Source organism: Prionailurus viverrinus, chromosome A3 (genome assembly GCF_022837055.1).
Source record: "Prionailurus viverrinus isolate Anna chromosome A3, UM_Priviv_1.0, whole genome shotgun sequence".
Lineage (NCBI taxonomy): Eukaryota > Metazoa > Chordata > Mammalia > Carnivora > Felidae > Prionailurus > Prionailurus viverrinus.
Genome location: NC_062563.1, coordinates 66,584,539 through 66,599,166, shown reverse-complemented (window position 1 = coordinate 66,599,166; position 14,628 = coordinate 66,584,539). Strand labels below are relative to the sequence as shown.

The 14,628-nt window shown below is 42.3% G+C and overlaps 1 protein-coding gene and 1 long non-coding RNA gene across 5 annotated transcripts in view; one reads left to right on the top strand and one right to left on the bottom strand.

Annotated features, from left to right (window-relative positions):
• The window catches only part of SOCS5 (suppressor of cytokine signaling 5), a 67,115-nt gene extending 65,975 nt beyond the window's left edge, over positions 1 to 1,140 (bottom strand). For 2 of the 4 annotated variants that reach the window (XM_047853272.1, XM_047853268.1), the window contains exon 1: positions 646 to 851. The gene's annotated coding sequence lies outside the window, so the exon portion shown is untranslated. Of the gene's footprint in view, positions 1 to 645; positions 852 to 931 lie in introns of those variants that run through there. The other 2 variants (XM_047853269.1, XM_047853270.1) reach the window with 2 other exon arrangements.
• LOC125162363 (uncharacterized) overlaps positions 1,090 to 14,628 on the top strand; it is a 51,445-nt gene continuing 37,906 nt past the window's right edge. Inside the window, exons 1-2 of the long non-coding RNA XR_007151005.1 lie at positions 1,090 to 1,205; positions 12,646 to 12,700. This is a non-coding gene — a long non-coding RNA (uncharacterized LOC125162363). The remainder of the gene's footprint in view (positions 1,206 to 12,645; positions 12,701 to 14,628) is intronic.

The following is a 14,628-nucleotide window of genomic DNA, read 5'->3' as shown; positions in this document are numbered from 1 at the left end:
ATTTGAATGCCCAAATCTCAGCACCAAACGATCGTAGGAGTCCAAGTAGTTGAAGGGTCTTCCAGCAGTCGCCTGCGCACCCCTTTCCACCTCGGGTTAAACCCCCGGAGGTGCTCCAGTCACTTCCCCCATCTAAGCTCCCCAGCTCTCTCATCTCCCAGTGGACCGCTTCTCGTTGACCTTGAAGACCCCCCGGATCGGAGCCTTGGAGCCCAAGTGACTTAGCCGGTGGCCCGTTCCCCACAGAGCGCGTAACTGCCCCCCTAGTCTCTGTGGCCTCTCACGACCCCGATCGCTAGCGCCCTCCAACTAGCCCTGGACGACCCCCTTCCCCTTAGGCACCCAACATCCCTCCAACCAGAAAAACAATTCCTCAGAAACGCTTCGAGAGCCTACTAAGCACAAGCCCCACTACGCATGGCGCGGTCTGCACAGGGCTCGCGGCCCGGACTCGCAGTCCCCCGCCCGCCGTCCTCCTCCCGGCCCGAGGGCCGGCGCTGCCTCTGCTCTGGCGTGGAGGCGCCGGCCGGAGGCGGACTGTGCCGGGCGCGGGCACCGGGGAACCGGCAGGCGGCCGCTAACGCTGGCGCGGGGGCCGGGGAGCGGGGGCTGGCCGGGCCAGGCGCGGGCCGCGGGGACACTCACCGGTCGGGGCGCGCGGAGCGGCCTCATTCAGGGGCACCTGCGGCCAGGCGGACGGGCCCGGACGGCGCAGTCACCGAGAAGGCGAGTCCGCTTGCTCGCCCGCCAGTCCCGTCCCGTCTCCTCCGACTGCCTGATCGAGCGCAGTCTCGCTTCCTCAGGAGGGAGCGCGGGGACCCCAGCTCAGCCGGATGCCCCCGCCAGGCCCCCACCCCCTTCCCTGGCCGCCTCCCCCCTTCACCCTTTTCCCCTCCCCCCTCCCCCCAACCCCCACCGGAATGGAAAATACCTCCCGGGGCGGGGGTCGGCGGGGCACGCCTCTTTGAAGGGCAGCCTACCGTGACCAATAGCAGACGGGGCTCTGTAGGGGCGGGATTTCTAGCGGCCAATCCGGAGGCGTGTAGGTGAAGGCCGAAGGAGGGAGGCAGGGAGCGAGAGGGGGGCGGCCCGGGAGTCAGGGAGGTCCAGCCGTTCGGGTGCGGGCTGTGCGCGGCTGCCATTTTGGAGTCGGGCAGCTGAGAAGGCGGCCGGTCCGGCCCGGGGGAAAGGAAGGAGCCAGTCAGGTAGGAAAGAAGCGGTCACATGGGCTTGAGAGGCGGGGTAAAGAGGGCTGCAGCCCGAGGGGAGGGGTCGGAGGCGGCGAGTCACGGGGGCTGCGAAGAGTCACGTGGTCGGAGAAGGGCCAACGGTGGGCTCGGGGGCGGAAGGTCAACCTGAGTTGGGAGAGGGAAGAAAGCTTTGTCCCTGGCTTAAACTCTGTTGTTAGGGAAAAGGAAAGGAAAAATGATGAATGGAGGCCGTGAGTGCCGGGTCGGAAAATGTGAATGAGTCTCCCTGTCTCCCTCCAGCATGGAGCCACCCAGTTACTAAATTCCAAGATCCACGGGAAACTGGGCACTTCATTTGATTCAAGTAGTCCCATCCCTGCTCCCCTCTGTCACAAGCATGACTCCCAGAACTGGTGGAGGGGTGATGGCCCTCCACTTTTTGCCTGCACTTTACATGGATGGGCCCCCGCCCTAGAAATGGCTGAAAGGGTAGAAGCATAATTGAGGCATTGTGACGCCAGCAGGACTCTACATCTGGAGTTTTAGAAACCGTGTCGTCATTCACAAATTTACTAAACACTTCTCTGTTGAACATAACCATGATCATGTTCAAACGCCTCCGAACTTAAACAAAAACAAAACAAAACAATTTGCCCATGAGTCCCTGTTCAATTCATGCTTCAAGTACAGGCTAAATTAAATTCCCCGCTAGTCCACTTGAAAGTGCTCCTCTTAAGGCTATCGGTGACATCCATATGGCCAAGTTCAAGGGTCACTTTTTCATTCTTATTTGATCTCCATTGCAGGAAACTCTACGAAGTACATCCCTCTTTAAGCTTTTTCTGCTCCCCAATGCACCCCTCATCCCAGTTTCCTTGAGACCTTAAACACTCAGATTGTTAACCTTACTAAATCTGTTATCTGTTGGCTCTTTAAGAGAGTCCCAAGAGCTGATCCCCAGTCCTCTCCTCAGTAGGTACCAAGTCATTCTACTGCACACTAGATGACCTAACCATTTTCGATGGCTGAGTGTACCTTTAATGAGGTCCAGATCTGTTTGTCTGTGTTTTTGGATATCTCCACCTGAACCTCATTATGACCTGTCTAACTCAGACCTCAGATATGCTCATAAGTCCACAAAATTTGCTGCTTCTCCTCGGCTCCTTATCTTCTTTGATAATGTCATCACCACTCACCCAAGTCCAGAACCAGGAACCTGGGAGTAATCCTCCATGTTACTCCCTCACTGCTGTAAATACCCTCCCTACCCTTTCTAACTTTGTCATGTTGATTATATTTACTGGATGCCCTTTCCTCTATTTCTAGAGGGAATCCACTGCCTCACCTGGGTCACTTATTCATTAGGCCAATATTTACTGAGCACTTTGCCATGTTCCAGGCATTGTTTGAGATACCCAGGATACAGTGGTGAACCAAAGTGCAAGGTTCCTGAATGGGGTGAGACAAACAGTATACGAGTAAACTAATAAATGAACAAGAGTATTCAGGGGGTGATAAGTGCTATAAAGATAAAAAGCAAAACAAACAACAACAACAAAAACCAATAGGGAAACCTGTAAGAACTTCCTAAATTATTGTGTATCTCTTCACCTCAAGTCCTCCCCACCCACACCCCATATCTTATCCTTTCTTTTTATTCTTGAAGAGGGAATGACCCTGATACTTTCACCTGGAGTTTAATTTCATTCCCCTTCATCTGTCATGACTTCCCTCTATATTATAGCTGCCTGAATATGAACCCCTCAACTAGAAGATAAGCTACTTTTAGGGCAGGGATCATACCTTATACATCTTCATGCCTCCACAGTGTGTTGGCTCAGAATAGGTGCTCACAAAATGAGTGTTAAATGGGAAGTTCCCGGACACCCGAATCAGGTTGCCACAAAAGCATCTCCAGCCCAAATCAGAATGGGAAGGTCAGTGAACTTAGCTGTTAGAGTGTACTGGCAGTGGTATGTCACGGCAGGGTGGGGTGATGAATGAGATCACCTCCTTTGGTCCCTTCCGGGCCTGGGCTTCCATGATGCTGTGCCCCGTGAGTGGCAGTAGTTGCTTCATAAACACTATTTTACTTGATAGTGCCAAGTACATGTGGACAATTCAAAAGTACTCTTTGTTTCTGATGATGAGCTTTAAACCTAGAGCATTCTGGGTAAATTGCCAAGATAGGCCCTGCAGGAGAAGGTTGCAGTTGCCACTTCACTTTGTATTTCCAGGCCCTTGGGTATTGCACCCCAACAGGGAGCGAGATGTTGCCAGTTCCGTCATAGTCATTGTAATTAAATCCAAGTTCTGGCAAAGGGCAGTGCGTAATTATGAAGTATTATTATGGTTTTTATCATTATTAGGCACCCAGCTGCCCAGCCCAGGAAACCACAGTAGTAAAACACTGAGAAGCCAAGCTCCTCTCCCAGCTGGCATGAATCAAGACCAGGTGTATTGGCACCGGTCTTGCAGCTCCACTCATCAAGATGAGACCTTCCGTCCTCTCTTTTTGGCAAGATAAAAATTTAAATGAATGGAAAGAGGAAATGTGAAGGACCTTTGCCACCACCTCTGAATCAATTTCTTTTTTTCCCCATCTACCCAGAATGGTCTCATCTATGATTTATTGTGTAAATCTTTTACAACTTTATCCTTGACCTGCTAGCTTCCTAAACATTATCCCACAACGTCTACTGAGGATATATTAGGGTGGGATATAAAGAGCAGAAAACTGTTTCTACTTTCAGAAAATTTATGATATGGTCTAATTCAGAAAGTATAGTTAGGCTTAACAAGACATCTGCCTTCTGTTGAGCACCTACTCAATACCAAACTGGGCACTTTCAGATGTGCTCTCTGACTTAATTCCTTCCACCCTGCAAAGTGGATTTCGTTATCCTCATTTTCATCAAGGTATCAAAGACTTAGTAAATAACAGAACTGTGATTCCAACAGAAATATACAGATTTGGTGATTATATACTCATGGTGGATGTGTCCATACTGGTAGATGAATATAGGTGTCAGATTTCACCTCTTTCTACCAAATTAAAAAAAATTTTTTTTTTTTTTTTTGTACAAAGTAGATTTTAAGTTGAGCACTTTAAGGACAATTCAGAAGTGATGCTGAGGGAATGGTGCCAAATGAAGAAGCCAAATTGGCCATAAGTCTAAGATCAATCAATAAGGAGAGATTTCTTGTTCAGGAATGTCATATTGTATTCTTCAAGTACTTTTATTGTCTCAGCTACTCCAAATGCGGAAGTCAACCCCGGTCATACAAGGGTGGGCTGATGAGAGAGGAGGGTATTTTAGGTAGGGAATATGGATTTGAATGGAGAACTCCGAAATGGCCCATAAATTGACATATCTAGTACTGGCTTCTGGAACAGCCAGTGTGTTGTACAAGGCAGTTTGCCTTTATATTTAGTGCTGTTTTTTTTTTTTAAGGGATTGAATATTTCAATAAAATCTTTGAGACCTATATGCCCTTGTAACCACTACCATAATCATGAAATAAAACATTTCCATCATCCCTAGAAGTTCTTTCTTGCCCCTTTTCCATAGGAATTTTAATACAGTTTGCATTTTGATGACTCTAAAGTTTAGATCTCCAGCTTCAATCTTGCTTTCTAAGTCTAGGCCCATATTTTTAGCTACCTTTGACATATCTACCTGGATGTTGCAAACAGGCACCTCAAACCAAACATGACTGAAAGATAAAGCAGACAGTGCTTATTTTTGCTACAAGAAAACCCCATCTCCAATTCCCTTCTGAAATCATTTTTCTGTATTCTTCAATTTGGTTGAGATAATCATCTACCAAGTCACATAAGCTAGAAATTTTTAAAAATAATCTTTACTCCTCCCTCTCTTACACCTCCCCAGGAGTGAGTCTTACTCACACATTTTTAAATCAGTCCTTTGCATTTCCAGTATCCTCATTCAGATACTTACCCTGCTTGCGCGATCACCAAAAAACTCCTAACTTATTTGTTCATGCTCCAATTCATCCACCAATCTGCCACTTTAATTTTGTTTTGAAAACCCAGATCTGACTGTTTCAATCCTGTGCTTTCAGGGACTGCCCAACTGCATAAAAATGGCACTGAAAATCTTTAACAATATGGTCCAACTTCCCCATCTGGACTTCTCTGCTCTTTGCCACATTTTCATTCCACTGTGCTTTTCATCAGATATGATTCTGAAATGTGCCTCCTCCTCCACCTGAAAACTCCTGCTTAGCTTTCAGAGCCCCATTTATATGACTTTTCTTCATGAAACCTTCCCAGACCGCTCCAGATAAAAATAGTCTCTCTCTTTTACACTTGACCTCCCATACCATGTTGCACATGCATTTATCACACTGAATAGACCAAGTGGTGAAATAGAAGAGAGCTGAGTCAGAAGATCTGAGTCTGACTTAAAAATCTCATTCATTGCTTGCTGTGTTATGCAAAGCAAATGACATAACTTCTCTGAGCCTCAATGATTTTATCTGTGAAATGGTAATAACAACTAGAATAATATCCTACTTCATAGGACTCTTGTGATCAAATCATCCTAAATGTGAACACGATTTGCAGTAATCAGATAATAGATATTAAAATTACAAAGCTGTATCTTCTCATGGGTTTTGTACTTCTTGAGTACCAAACCAACATCTGGTCATCCACCTGACACAGTGCATGGCCTTCTCGTTGCCTAGATTGGTTTATGATAATTTATCTTTTTTGGGAGGATCATATTCTCTCAATTAACTATCAATTCTACTTTCTACAGTGTTTCTTCCAAAGCCAATCAGGACATCCTTATTTCTTTCTATAATTGTTCATTGCTTTTTCAATTAAATAAAAGCTCATTAAAAGGTCTCTAAGGAAATGAAATAAATATTGTATCCACGATTAATGTTAAATGCCTTCATTTATTTAACAGAAACTTTTAAGAGCCATTATGTGCCCAACCCTGTTCTAAGCCCTTGTTATAGATGGAAAATAAGAAACTTCGCAGAACTTACATTATAGTGGGGACAATAAGCACAAACCAACAAGTAAGATGTTAATGTATACAGTTAAAGGTGCCACAAATAGAAGAGCATTGAGGGTGCAGCTGATGTAACTGGAATGGTCAGAGAAGGCCTCTCTGAGAAAGTGGTGTAGAGTATCAGTGATGACAAGGAGGCAGCCATACAAAAAGAAGGAGAAATAGCCTTCCAGGTGAAGGAAAGAGCACAGACAGAGGCCCTGAGGTGGGAGCAAAGTAGATGAAAGGATAAAAGGCGGCCTGTGTGGAGTAGAGGAAGTGAGGGGCAGTGGTAGGAGGCTAAGTCAAAGAAGCAGACGGGCCAGATCATTGTAGGGCTTGGAAGGTCAGGTAAAGAGTTAAATTTTTATTCTAATTGTGATAGGAAACCACTGAAGGATTGTAAGTAGGAGTGTGATGTGATGTGATTTAGTTTTTAAAAGGTAACCCTAACTGTGAATGGAGAATACATTCTGGGGGTGGTAGGAGAGCAGATTAGAAGGTAGACAAATTGTTTTAGTCCAGAGCAGAGCTGTTGGTGGTCTGGATTAGGGTGGTAGTGCTAAGGATGGTAAAGAGTAGTAGGTTTGGGAGTATGTTTGGCAGTAGGACTGACAAGTCTTACTGATGGATTTAATGACACCAATTGGGGGAAAAACATTAAAGATGGTTCAGGAGTATAATCTAAGCCAAGCCATTAGGTGGATGAAAGCTCAGTTTACTGAGTCCACAGGGCACCTGTGGAGACTCCGTGCTAGGCTCTGAGAATACAAAGCTCAGTGAATAAGACAAAGTCCTTGGCCTCAAAAAGCTCACAGTCTAGTGGAGAGGACTGCCTCCCACCCCAGGAGGATGTCTGTAGGAGGTTTTAAGCACAATTACAGAGCCATGGAGAGGTTATGAAAGCATCAAGAAGGACTGCCCTAGCCCAGTCTAGCCAAGTGAGCCAGGAGTCCTGTCTTCTTGGGAAAATTACCAGGGGACTTTCTCAACACTTGTGAATATGTGCAGTAATCCTCACTCCAGTTTAGCTGAGCTCTTTATGAATGAAGTATAATAGCTGTCCACAGCATCTTCCAGGATCTCTGATTTGTTACTTCTTTTAAGAGGAGAGGAAAGAGATACAGAAAAAGAGTAAGGATGCTAAAGATTGGGCCGAGAGGCAAGATGTTTAGCTAACAAGTATGAGAGTCCATACGGTCTAGGCTTCTGCTGTGCAGCCCCCTACTCAAACCTACCAACAGTATGCCCTTGGTTGAGGATAGATTCAGGATGTTTTGTTTGGTTTTGTTTTAATTGCAACTGCAGCTTTTATGAAATGACCGTATGACTCCCGAATGACTTTTCTCAAGCTTGTTTTCATTTTGGTATTTAGTTAATAACTTCTGTTTGACCAACTGACACATTCACATTTCAAAAATCCAAAGAAGAAGGTATGTAATGAATAGTCTTCTCTTTTCCTGCGTGCCCCCAGTTCGCTACCCCCACCCACCCTGGTAGGTACAGATGACTATCCTGATTTTTCTACGTATCCTTCTAGTGTTTCTTCATGCAGATACAAGCAATTCTTACATTTCTTCTCTTCCTGCTTCTTACACAAGAGGTGGCCTACTTTAGCCTCTGATCTGGATCTTGTTTTTCCCTCTAACAATGTATCTTGGAGATCGTTCCTATCAGTACTAGGAGAGCTTCCTCATTCTTTTAAACAGCTGCATGGCATTACACTGCAAGATCTGTCATAGTTGATTTAACTATTCCCCTATTGATGAATCCTTGGGCTGTGCCCAATCTTTGCTATATATTACAAACAGTGCTATAATGGATAACCCGGCACACATGTCTACAGGTATAGCCTTAGGATAAATCCTCAGGAGTCTTACAAATACTTTAATAAAATGTTCTAAAAGAATGTTCTGAGATAGTGTGACTGGGTTGCCAAATTAGAACCTCAGCTTTCCAGGCATTAATTCTCACATTCCATCAAGAGTAGTTCCTCATTCTTCAGCCTGTAAATTGTATCTTTGTATTTTTCCCAATAAGGAATTTAAAAAATATGTAATCGGCCTCTCCTACAACCAACAATAGTTGGCATGATATTTTAAAAAAGAAGAAAAAAGACTAAAATTTGGTTGGATTGTGCTCCAGTTAGTGAATTGCAAGCTCTAGAAAATGCTTGAGTTTTCTTAAATTTTTAATGTTTATTTTTGAGACAGAAAGTGCGAGCAAGGGAGGGGCAGAGAGAAAGATGGAGACCCAGAATCCAAAGCAGGCTCCAGACTCTAGGCTGTCAGCACAGAGCCCCATGTGGGGTTCGAACACACAAACTGTGAGATCATGACTTGAGCTGAAGTCAGATGCTTAACTGACTGGGCCACCCAGGTGAATTTTCTTAATTCAATACACAGAAGCATCTGTAGAATGAGGTCTCAGATGGGGATGATAGGTTTGGAGTTGAGAACTTGCAAGATGTACCCTGCTTCAACCAACTCTTAGTGCTACCCCAGCTTTAGGGCCAAATACTCCTTGGCCATTTTTTATTGGCATCTTTTTCTTTTCTTTTCTTTTTAAATTAATCTTTATTTTTGTGACAGAGAGAGAGGGAGAGAGAGTGAGCAGGGAGGGGCAGAAAGAGAGGGAGACAGAATCTGAAGCAGACTCCAGGGTCTGAGCTGAAAGCACAGATCCTGATACAGGCTCGAACTCATGAACCATGAGATCATGACCTGAGCTGATGTTGGACGCTTAACTGACTGAGCCACCCAGGCTCCCCTACCATCTCTTTTCATTTCTCTTAGTAATTCTTCATTTTTCCATAGTTGCTTTTAGAAAATAGGTTTAAGGTCTTGGTGAAACATATAGGCTTTGGTAAATGTGCTTTATAACTAGGCCATCTAAAGTAAGTATGCTATTTTTATAATACCCCCCCCAAGACTTTTTTCTTATTTATTATATTCCAGGTATATGGGACCAGGATGGAAAAATCCTAGGGCACTTAATCTACCTGAAATCTTTGGGAGAACATATATAGATGCAGAAATATGCACAAGTGATGTGGGCCTTAAAAAAAACAACAACCCATATATATATCTGAAGAAATTAGACTACCGTATTACTATCATTATTAGAAAATACAATTATCTTTCCACGTAGTGCTTCTCTTTAGTTTGGTTCCATGTATGTGGAGGTGTTTTGTTTTTGTATAATATAGCATGAGAGAGAGTGTTAAAAATAAACCATGAAGTTGACAAGTTACAGCAAATAGCCATCCAGAAAGCTTTTCTTAACTCTAAAGCTCTTTCCCTTAGGAATGACAAAACCTACAAATTGTAGAACTGTCTAGTCTCTGTGAAGAGCACCTAGCTCCAGGTCTAGTTGAAATTATCTTACATTTTTAAAATGTCTCACATAAAAATTCTACAGTCTTCCTTTTGGCCATTACTTTTTCCCCTTAGCTGGTAAGACGTGGGGTCTCTCTTTTAGATGTAATCAGAACTATTCCTCCCTCCCCATCCTGCCACTGCTGTAGCCTCTTCTTCTTCTTCCTTTCCTCCTCCTCCTTCTTTTTTCTTCTTTTCACATTTATTCCTCCATAAAAAAGTTATGACAGTTGTCAACTTTTAAAAACTTCTGTTTGGATTTTGGTTGGCGTTGAGTTTTCCAGGTAGACAATTGTATATCATCTGTAAATAATAGTAAATCTCATTCATATTTTTGTTCCTTTTGTATCAGCAGAATTCCTTCTTAAGTGAAAAATAATACTTGCTGACATTATTTGTGCATCTGATCCCTGAGTATCTGTACAGAACATCCATTCAACTAACCACCCTCTCATTTTGTTCTGGGGACTATGGTCCTCCCTTACTCTTAGTCCCTGGGCTTGGGGAAAAGAATGATGTCTCCACCCCCCTGCTTCAGAAGTGTAACATATGACCTTAGTCTAGGTCATCTAGTATATCCTATTCCTCTGACCACAGTAATCCATTCTAGACTTACTAGAAAGTTGGTTCTGAATTTGAACCTAGAGGCAAGTACTCCATGGAGTGGCTTGCATCCATATTGGCTACATGAAGAGACACCTTGCCCAAGAATGAAGCCAATATTGAATATGCTGAATTGAGAAATGGAGAGAGAGAAATGAAGTCCTAGGTCACCCTGTTTGAACCTTAGAGCAAGCTTCACCTGAACCAGAACCTCTAAATTATTCAGTTACGTGAACCAATAAATTTACCTTTTAAATTAAGTTAGTTTGGATTACATTTTTCATCTTTGGCATGCAAAGGATTTTTAGTTGATGCAATATCTTCTAACAAAATTAGGCAAATTAAACTCCTGTTGTTTCCATGGTTTGACAGATTACATGATTTCCCCAGCTAATTCTCAGATTCCTGAGAATCTCACACTTGGAGTGACTCTACCGTTGCAGCATACCCTTCTAAATACCAAGCCAGAGTCCTCCTCCCCTTCCCCCAAGGACTCCTCCAGTTCTGTGCTTAAACCCAGCCCACTGGTGAAGTTAAAGAAGGAAGGGAACAGATGGCAACCTGATTCATACTGCTTTTATAGGGAATTAAGCCAATTTATTTGGGGGGTCAATTTCAGTTCAGTTCAGCAATGAATGAAGTTGTTTGAATCCATTTTTGGTTCAGGTCTATAATCATCAGCAGTAATCCCAAGTTCTTCACATGGGAAAAATACTTGCGGGGGCGGGGGGTGGTTAATGTTTGTTCCAGTTTGAGAGAACTATGTAACACGGAATCAAGTTGCACCTGTCTTATTAGGCCTTCTGTGCTAAAAGAGGTAGCATATGGGCAGGACAGGGAGGCGATTAATAGTATACTTAATACTAAAATAATCAGCCTAGACTGTATCCATAATAAGCAGTGTTATAAAATCTACTCTTTGGATTTGCTTTTAATATTTCCAGTCCACATCATAGCACACTTTGAAATATCATATCACATAGTATTGGCCAAATTATTAGAATATAGTTTGAAACATTTTGCCTCTTTTAGAGGAACATGCATTTTATAGGTAAAACATTTATGGTCTCTGTTTGAAAATTATTTCTGATTAGACTGTATTCTGTCAGTATCTTGAGGTGCTAAAACTCAGTGAGCAGTTTTCTGGAAAAATGTTATTGAAAACCTAGGCTCAGCATAGGGAATGTAGTCAATGTATAGTAATAGCGGTGTATGGTGACAGATGGTAGCTACACTTGTGGGGAGCACAGCATAATGTATAAACTTGTCAAATCACTGTGTTGCACACCTGAAACTAATATAACATTGTGTATCAACTATACTTCAATTAAAAAAAAATCTAGGTTCAGAATAGCCACAGGACCATTTTTCAATTGCTTCAGGTAATCTAATGGATATGTTCTGATAGGAAACATTTTTTGTTTCATTGCTTCCATAATAAATACATATATATTTATATATAATACATAAAAATAACTAAATAAGTGCGATTTCACAACACAAAATGTTCAGCTTGTTCCAAAATATTTTTTTGTTAGTTGATTGTATGCAAACAAAAAGAATGACAGATGCCATCCGTATACAATTTATGAAGACACCTCTTGCTTCTGCATGTGTAAGGAGGACATCGGATTTGACAAGGTGCAAAGAGATGTCTTACAGATGGTACACACGAGGCCCATGAGGACAGGTCTTCCCAAACGAATGGAGCTGTGAAAGCAGTTGTCATGTGCACGTCTGTCACACCTGTTCTACAGAGAAATTCCCACTTGTAAATATGGTCTTCAAAATCAGAGCCCAAGGCTGGCTGAGCTTAGTTTAGTTTTCGATTAGTTTGAGAGAGACTACAACTACTAAAATGGATTTCATATCTTTCTGTGACTCTTCTTTGACTTATGCATTTCACTGACATTGTGTTTTTTAACGTTAAAGCTTAAGATTAAAATTCTTTTACTTGGTCCTCAAAGAAATAGCCGTAATTTATCTTATAACATTAAATTCATTGGCAATGTGCTTTGGAGGGAATAATTTGTGTTCTGCAAAAGGGCTTGGATATACAGAATTTCAATGGTTCAAATGATGTAATTTTCTATAATATTTAGCCTGCCATTTTTAGTTTGGTATTTGTATAATAGGAGATTTCGAAGAAAAAGCTAAAGAGAGGCTAATTTGCTTGGTTAGTGCTTCTGTTCTTTTGTTCTTTTAGAATCTAAAATTAACCAACATCTGCAGTGTCAACAAGGACTCCATATGGCATTCAAGTTTGTACTTTTCCTAAATAATGCATTTGAGGCAATATAATCTGAGAGGAATTCTGAGGTGATAATGAGTAGAATTGTATATACCACTTTACGGTTTCAAAGTGATTTAACAACTAGGACCTTGTTTGGTCCTCACAATAATGTTAAGAGGCAAGGAGATCAGGTGTTTCTTATTTTTGTTGAACAGATGAGAAGATCGAGGTCCAAAGTATTGAGGAGAAATGGCCGTAATCACAAACCTGGTGAGTAGCAACATGAGAAGGAAACCCAAGCCATCTGGTATCTAATCCAGTGCCCTCTCTACCATATTACTAGGACCACATTATTGACACCCCATGTTAAAATAGCACATTTCCAACATAATAGACCCCATAACTCTGTAGGAAAATAAAAAGAACTTAATACTAGAAAGTAAATAACAAACATGCGTATTTGGTTTTCCAGAGTTTAATGGATTTCGTTTGTTCAGTTAACAGATGATTTCCACAGAAGTTCTTGTACTTACTCTTGTGATTTTTTATTTTACCTACAAAAAAAAAAAAAGAGTTTCTGCCAAAATGCTTTTTCCTTGCAAAATCATACCTCATAAATCTTTGTCATATCTAGAAAATCTAAAAACTTCTCCTGTAAGAGGTGTTGCAGCTGAGAGTGTTTTCTTCACAGTAATACATTATAATTTAAGTCTACCTGAGTTTTGAAACATTTCATTTCATCTCAAACTTCTGTGAATTTCTGCAGCGTAGCAATCATTCAGAATTTCTGGGATAAGAAAAAAAGTAGGTTGAAGTAAAAGAATGTATTAGAAACATAGCTTGTGACTGATACACAGGCATAAATTTAGCAGGAACCCATTTTTGAAAGTGTAAATAATGTTGTTGCCAATCCATATTTTATAGAAATTTCTAGCTATGTAATATTACCATTTCTACTTAAAAATGCAGAGAAATTCAGTTGCTTCCACTTCTTGAAAGTTTGAGGCTTAAAAATTATGAATGCCGGCATTCTTGAAGAGGAACACTGTGAGTTTGTAATATCGAAAAGGTACTGGCGTTCTTTTACATTGACAGGCAGATATATTTCCAACAAGTGGAAACACAGGCCTATACTGGCATAAGGAGAAGCCAGCAAGAATTTTAATCAGGATTTGGCTCAGTCTGCGCTGGTTCTGACTTCACAAAAGTGCATCTTTAGGAAACACCTTCCACCAAGTGGAAAGCTGGCAAGACACAGCATTAGAGGTTGCTGACACCAAAGCAAGCAAAGCTCACTGAAAACTTAAAATTTTTCCTCCCCGTTAGTTGTTTGGATATGTCTCAAAGAACTACAGACAAAAAAGCAATATTTAAAATTGATATTGTCCAAAACTCTAATATCCTACCTACTCTGTGTCCAGGATTAGTGGAAATACACCAAACATTTTTGAAAAGGTCATCTAACCTAAGTAGAAGAATATTGTCTTTCCATGCATGAGCATACTTGGACATGGGAGCTGTGAAAACGAGATACAGGGAGAAAAGGACAAGGAAAACACTATGCAATGTACTTTGCTGGGAACGAGTAATTGGGAGGATTGGGGGGAGTTAAGGAATTTGGGTAGGAAAGCCTTAGAGATGGGAGGGTTAAATCATTGGAGTTGGCAATAACTCCATCTGACTAGATAGGGGAGTTTAGAGGGAGGGGCCCAAGGGTGCTAGAAGACCGTACTTGTGATGGTAGTGCTCAGAGTTAATCTGACTGCGGAGAAATGGCATTGCAGAGGCAGGGAGAGAAGGCAACAACATGAGGAAGGGAAGTGCCCGAGGGACCATGAGACACCCAACTGCAGTTCTTTTTGTTTATTCAGTCAGATCCAGTTTTTCCTACTTCCTCGTCTCCACACCTCTGCCCCTCCCCACCCCCACCCCGCAAGAAAAATCTGTGTTCACTGGCCCAAGTTTCTTTAACTTAGTCCTCCTTCATCCCCTGAATGATTTGTGGAGCCTGGGGCTGGTAATCATTATTTAGCAGTGACTTCAGCATTAATCAATTAGAACTGGGATGATATAACTTTGTTCCCACTCAGCCCACTCACAACCACAACCTTTTTGTGCTACAGAGAAGTAACGTGGTCCCTTGGCTATCTTGCTGCTGATTAATGGACTGTTGGAAGGGCCAGTACAACTCCCACAAT